Genomic DNA, 6,975 nt, shown 5'->3' with positions numbered 1-6,975 from the left:
ATATATATTAAATTTTATTTCTTTGTGGTAGTGGGGATTGAACCCAGGGCCTTCACACTGAGCTACAACCCTGGCCTTTTTAAATTTTTAAAAAATTTGAGTCAGGGTTTTGCTAAGCCTAGTAGCCCGGGCTGAATTCAAACTTGTGATCCTCCTGCTTCAGCCTCCTTGAATGCTGAGATGACAGGCACATGCCACAACTCCCAGTTTTAATTTTACTTCTCATGCAGAATTGCATTGCCCCAGCACCATTTGCTGGATAAGCTGTTCTTTCCTTATTGACATCACACGTAACCTCTGTCAGATAAGGAACTCTGTAAAAGACTCCTCAGACCTGCAGTAGAAAACTGTGTATGGTTAGGTTGCATTCTTTCAGGTTTGCTGATTCTTTTATTGGCTTGAACTATTTTACAACTTTATAAATTGCAGATAACTAATAGCAAATTGGATTTTGTTATTCTTATCCAGAGACATAGAAGAAATCCTGTCTGGCAGAGGTTCAGTGGAAGTCCCCTCACCCTCTGCAGAAGAAACCAATGTAGTTGTCATTTGCGTGCGTATTTCAATATCCCTGATCTATCCATGTGTCCAGTCCTTGGATCATATTTTGGACTGGTCTGAAGATCTTAGGAATCCTTTCATTATTAAGGAGTCAACTAAAATTTTTTAATATGTGCTGGCTGTATAGAGGTATGGGAGTGATGGTTTTACTTTTTTGAAACCAATCCTTTAGTGGCCACATATCACTGACACAGCTTTAAGCAGACACAAAGCAGCCAAGCAAGCAGCCATTGTTCCCTTACAGCATCTTTTCCTTCTCACACGGGCTGTCAAAGAGCGTCCAATGTATATGTGTTTTGACCATTGTTTCAGCTCTACACATGACAGCACTCAGGATGGTCAGGAAAACAAAGCAAAACAAAAGAAAAAAACAGTGCACATTCTCATGTGTGACTTCAGTATTCCACGGGAGCTTTTCAACCTTGTACTAATGGCATCATTGACCCGGGGGGTCTGGCACGAAGTGAAGGGCAGGAGCTCCCACCAGCCAGCCAGTCACTCAGCAAACATTTCCTGAGTACCCACAGTGTGCAGTGCTTGACACCAAAATGCAATCAGGAAAGAAAAGTCTCTTTGGTCTGTGTATTAGCTTTCCTTTTGCTGGGACAAAACACCCACTACCCACAACTTTAGTCTGGCTCACGGTTTTGGGGTTTCAGTCCATGGTTCTCTAGCTCCAAGGCAGAAAGTGTAGTAGAAAGGCCAGGCAGAGGAGAGCTCCTCAACCCATGGCAATCAGGAAGCAGAGAGAAAAGGGAGGAGCCAGGGACAAGCACACACCTTTCCAGGTCGTGTCCCCCGTGACCTGCTTCCTCCTGACACCCCGTTTACACGGGAACTCACCAATGGATAAATCTGCTGATGAGTGTAGCACCCAATGAGCCAATCACCTTCTAAGAGCCTCACCTCTAAATGCAAAGAGACTTGTGGGGGACTTTTTAGGTTTAAACCATAGCAGTCTGTTTTAAATTTATTTCCTGATTTCAAAAGGAGGAATAAACCCCATAGCCCTACAAAGAGATATGAAATGAGTTATGACAGGCTGTTATAATACCACGAAATGATATGATATAAGAAATACAGTATTCTCATTGGAAACCAACAAGCCTAAACGCAAGTTGCAATATTGCCTCCTGTCTTAGATGGAGAGAAATGAGGGCAGCTCAATCTAGAGAGCTCACCTCCCTGCCAGTCTGGGCACAACTGGCAGAGAGGGCCTGGCATCTTTCCTCAGCCCTGTGTTCCTGACACAGTCACCTGGGAGGGGACTGGTGGGGTGACATCTGGCTTCCCTACAGGGGTGATGGCGCTTCAAGGGACCCCTGGGGAAGGCCTCAGTATCATTTGTTTATAATCCAGGGCCTGTGGATTCTGCTTATCTGGTAGGCAACTTGGTGACCAAAGGGCAACAGTCTCACTATCAAGAGGTATCAGCCTGGGCAGCTCAAGGGCCTCAGAAGGGGGTTCTCCCAGGGACCTCTACTAACAGGAGTGGCTGCCAACAAGAAACGTGTGCTGAGGAAGCAGCACCCATGCAGGCAGAGAGTCAAACAGTGACAAGTGCTATAGGCTGGCTGTGTTCCCCAAGGTTCACACTCCGGGATTTCCATCGCAACAGTGTTGGGAGATGAGGTGTGGGACTCAGGCAGGCCCCAATGGAACTGATGCGGGAGTTCTAGCTCCCCTCAAAGAACAAAGCGTGAGCTTTGAGTACACAGCCCCCAGGACTGATGGCAAACATCTGCCCATTGTGAAACCTCCACCGATTCTCATCTCTCAAGTTTCCCTGTTATTTACCTATTCCTTCATTTTAGCTCTTATTTATTTTCTCGTTGGCTTTATCGGTACATTTTAGGTATACAGTACAGTTACATTCGCCATTGGGATCTTGGACCTTTACATGACAGGTCTTGGTTCTCATTTTCCCCCATACCCCTGACCCCCCATTCACCCCCTCCACCTTTCTCTATTTGCAAAGACTTTGTTTCCATTTTTTCCTTTTCTCATATTTTTCTTTTCCCTTATTTCCTTTCCCCTCCCCTTCCCACTTCCCCTACATCTTTAGCCCTTTTCTTGCTATTTCACATTGTCAATTATACCATTAGGATCTTATGTACAATTATAGTTTTTCACACCAGAGAGACTATTCGGTATTTACGTATGTATGACTTATTTACTTCACTTCAAAGTATATCCTCAACATGCATCCATCTTCCTATGAATGACTCTAATTTCTATCCTAGCTCTTATCACAGGCTCTCCTGTTTTACTGTGGAGTAAATGCCTGTCTCTCTCATTAAACCTCAGAGGGAAATACTATGCTGTACGCATCCAGGTGCATGGCTGGGCCCAGTGGATGTTTAAATGGCATTGGCAACTACAGCCATCACTGCCCGCAGAAGGGACCAGTCCATGCCAGACACAGTCAAGACCATTTTTTTCCCCAGCTGCTTACTGAGGCCACGTAGTCTCAGAGGTTGGGGCATTCAGCCTGAAGAGGAGCCCAGGAACATCTGTTGACTGGTAAGTAAATAAACGAATGGAAGAGGACGTAAGTTAGAGTCCACCGCCACGGCCATTGCAGTTTGGGTGACCTGTGAACCGAAGGAAGGGACGGAGTTCTCAGCAGTGAAGGGGTGTTTGCGTCCACGGCCTTTGGAGGAAGCGGCCCGAGGTGTCCTGGTGTGGGCCGTGAGAACATAGGCTTGGGATGCGGCAAATGTGGCTTAGGATCCAGGATCTGGGACCATTAGCTGCGTGACCTTGGATAAAGTCTTCAACCACACCAGGCTTCCGCCGTAAAGTGGGGATGAGAGCGCCCAGGTCTCGGGGCTGCAGGAGGAGTAAGTGGGACGCGTGCAGTTTACGTGTGTTCACACCCTTCTTGGCGCTTGGCGAGTACATAGCAAATGAACACTGTTATTGTCAGCTGCAGTGACACAGGAGCCCAGGGGAGCAAGGACCCAGAGGCAGAGGGCAGAGGTGGAGACCGCCCGTCTCCAGCCTTTCCTTTCTGCAGAGGGGCTCGGAACACCTGAGCAGCGGCTGCGCCTCTGTAGCCTGGTAGGACAGCTGTTTGTCCTGCTGAAGTCACTGAGGAAAGTGACAGGGCCTGGACCTCTTTCGGCCAGATGAGGGAGGCTGACACTGGCAGGTCCACAGCCCCTAGGATCCCGATTGCAGCGATTGTAGGAAAGAAGCCATTACCGAGCTGTCACCCATAGGCACCTCATCGGGGGCCTCGCTGCAGCTGTGTGTGTGTGTGTGTGTGTGTGGTGTGGGGGATGGAACCCAGGGTATCAGCTATGTTGGGCAAGTGCTCTACCACTGAGCTGTGCTTCCAGCCCTTATCTTGCAGGGTTTATTTATTTATTGAGTCAGAGTCTAGCTATGTAGCCCAGGCTGGCTTTGAACTCGTGATCCTCCTGCCTCAGCCTCCTCAGGGCTGTGATGAGAGGGATGAGCCACTGCTCCTGGCTTACCTTGCAGTTTTGGTGGTGAGTGTCCATCTGTCCTCATCAGACCTAGGAGTTTCCCTGGCTCGAGGGGAAATGAGGAACCAAGCTGCATGGTGGGCGCTGTGCTCACCCTTCACCCCCTCGTCCTCCTGGCGATGTCATAGCACGCCGGCCAGTGTGCCCACTGCAAATAGGTCCGGAGCATGAGCCAGACTGGGGCCGGCAGGGGTGGCCAAGTGCGTGCCTGACCCCAGAGACTGGAGCCCTCTGTGCCTGGTTTGTCCATCCGGTCTCTTCCTGGAGTCTCCCTGGCTAGGATTGCTGGGGGCAGCCTGAAGCATCTCTGACCTCACCTGACCTTTTTAATCTCACAAAGCCCACACTGAACAGTGGGTGAGTAGGACTGGCGGCGGGAAGACAGGTGCCTGAGCCAGATGCTGTCTCTGACGCTCCCCACCAGGCCTGGTTCCCCACCTGCAGCATCTCCTCACCTTCTGTGCCGCTCTAGGACATGTGCAACACTGAGTGACGATGCCACAGATGCCGTCTCGTGCTGCCCTTGAGATTTTCTGTTCTACCCCCACCCACTTGGCTCCTTGTACTCTGCCCTTCAGCAGCTCTTTCCTGCTCCCAGGCCAAAAACCGCATGTGCTTCTGGGCCTCAGTGCCTTTGCATGTGACATGCCTTTCTCCTGTCCCAGTGGCAGACCCTTCGTGCATCCTTAACCTGGAAGAAAGTCACACTCTCTGCCTCCATTGTGATCATGGGGGTTAATTCCTATCAATGACTGAGAGACGACACAGAGAAGCCAATGCCGTTGGAAGAAAAATGTGTTGCCATAGTTGTGAGAGGAGGGGACACACCATGCTGCACAGGGCCACACGAGGAAGCAGCTGGGTCATTTCACATGTGCAGGGGGCAAAAGTGGGGAGGGAGGGGCAGGAAAAGCAATTATGCAAGCTCAGGCTGTGATGTCTGAGTAAGGTTGGTGAGCTCTGGAGCGTAGAGGTGGATTCTAGCTGTCCGGTACCTGACTTTGTGTGGTATGGGATGGGGGAGCATTGGATTGTCCTGTAAGAGAAGATACAGAAGGATATGGGGATATGGCTTGGTTGATTTGCCCATGAAACGTATGTTGATTAGCTGGGTGTGGTGGATTGAGTGTCTGTAGACACAACTACTTGGGAGGCTGAGGCAGGAGGATTGCTTGAGCTCATCAGTAGAGACCAGGCTGGGCAACATAGTGAAACCTTAAGAGAGAGGGAAAGAAAAGATAGAGAGAGAGAGAGAGAGAGAGAGAGAGAGAGGCAAGAACATTCACAAGTGAATTGTTTAACATCTCAGAAAGAAAGGCTCGCTCACAAGCAAGTTGTTTGCCATCTCCAGAAATCTGCCCGGGATGGGAAGGCCAGGGTCTCCAGGAAGCCCTCCCCGCTGTCAGACCTCAGTAAAAATGAAACATAAACCCACTGGGGCTTTTGGAAGGTGATTGGATTGTGGGGGTACCACCCTCATCAGGGGATTCATCCACTGATGAATTCATAAGTGATTGCGCTGCTCCAGGTGAGGCCTGGTAGGAAAAGGCAGACACAAGGAACGTGACCAGGAAGGGCTCCTCTCGTTCCCCCCTTTTCTTCTTGGCTTCCTGGTTGCCGTGGGGTGAGCAGCTTTTCTCCTCCAGAACCTTCTCCCATGCCCTTTCTGCCTTGGAACCAGCCACGTGTAGACTGAGTTCCCCCAAACTGTGAGCCAAATGAATCTCTCCTTTCAGTCAGCCACTTTGTCCAGCAATGGGAGAGCTGACTAATACACCAAGGCAGCAGAAACGCCCTGCGGAAACCTGAGTTGGGCTGAGCAGGCCGGCCTTGGATTGCACCAAGTGCTCCCTTCCTTCTTCATTCTCCTGCTGGCTCTGGGCCACACTGACTGGGGAAGAGGGAGGCTTCCAGTCCCCGCCGCTCCCTCACTGGGAATTCTGAGGAAGGTTGCCAGACCTCCCTCCACTGACTGGCTACAGGCCTTCTGCGTTATCCAGTCCAATGCTAGGCACCTATCTCTGGGTGCTGGTCTCCATGAATTGTCTCTGCGTCCCTTTGCATCTGTCCCCAGCTTTCTCTTCCTGCATCTCTAGTGTCCCTCTGCCTGCCTCATGAGCACCTTGAAAGATAGGAGGGACAGGAACAGAATCGAATCTGCAGTTTCCACTCTTTCCCTTAGAACCCTTGGAAGGAAAATGCCAGAAAACCCACCACCCTTTCCCTGTTCTGTACCACACTACGTAAGAGTCCCACCCTGGAACTTCCCCAGAACTTCCTCCAACTGCCTCCCCGACGGCCAACTGCTGCCCCCTCTCCTGTGTTCTAGGAACTCCCAACACCTCAGACCCTCATAACCAGCTGACCCTGATTGCCTTTAGGGTCCAAGCCGTGAGGTGTCCCGGAGGGAACGTTCTTCCTGCCTTTTTCCAGACATCTGCCAGACACTGCATCTCTTCACAGCCACCACCCAACAGTACCCTCACTGCTTTGGGTAAGTGACAGACACTCCTCTCTGGTTGATGTGAGGTAGGGGTTTTTCATAAGCCAAAGGTGCTACCGACCGTAGGGCAGCATACACGGGATTTCACGAGGAGATACAGGTTCTCTGAAAGGTGGGAGCAGGTTCGGCGATGACAGTCAGACAAAAGCACTCAACACCGAGGTGAAGTTTGCCAATGCTGCTGCAATTTTATTTCTAACTCCAGGTGTTTATATACTAGTTTCAAGGGCACACCACAAGAGTGATTCCAGTCACAGGCAGGCATAAGATAGACAATAGTACTGTAAAAATTAAGACCACAAGGTCAAGGTAATACCACACCTATATACCATCACAAAAGCTAAGACCATTGAGTCAAGGTAAGACCACACCTATACGCAGTCAGAAGGGGAAGTTTGTAAGACAAAGGACTGGCTT

The 6,975-nt window shown here is 50.1% G+C and overlaps 1 protein-coding gene across 3 annotated transcripts in view; it reads left to right on the top strand.

The window, feature by feature from the left end:
- The window catches only part of Pebp4 (phosphatidylethanolamine binding protein 4), a 232,911-nt gene that overhangs the window by 27,164 nt on the left and 198,772 nt on the right, over nt 1-6,975 (top strand). Inside the window, exon 1 of one of the 3 annotated variants that reach the window (XM_010624026.3) lies at nt 6,382-6,549. The exons of the other annotated variants lie outside the window; for them this stretch is intronic. The gene's annotated coding sequence lies outside the window, so the exon portion shown is untranslated. Of the gene's footprint in view, nt 1-6,381; nt 6,550-6,975 lie in introns of those variants that run through there. 3 annotated transcript variants of the gene reach the window in all.

This window comes from Fukomys damarensis, unplaced genomic scaffold (genome assembly GCF_012274545.1).
Source record: "Fukomys damarensis isolate Sample0158 unplaced genomic scaffold, DMR_v1.0_HiC HiC_scaffold_18, whole genome shotgun sequence".
Taxonomy (NCBI): domain Eukaryota; kingdom Metazoa; phylum Chordata; class Mammalia; order Rodentia; family Bathyergidae; genus Fukomys; species Fukomys damarensis.
This window is presented reverse-complemented; position numbering and strand designations above follow the sequence as displayed.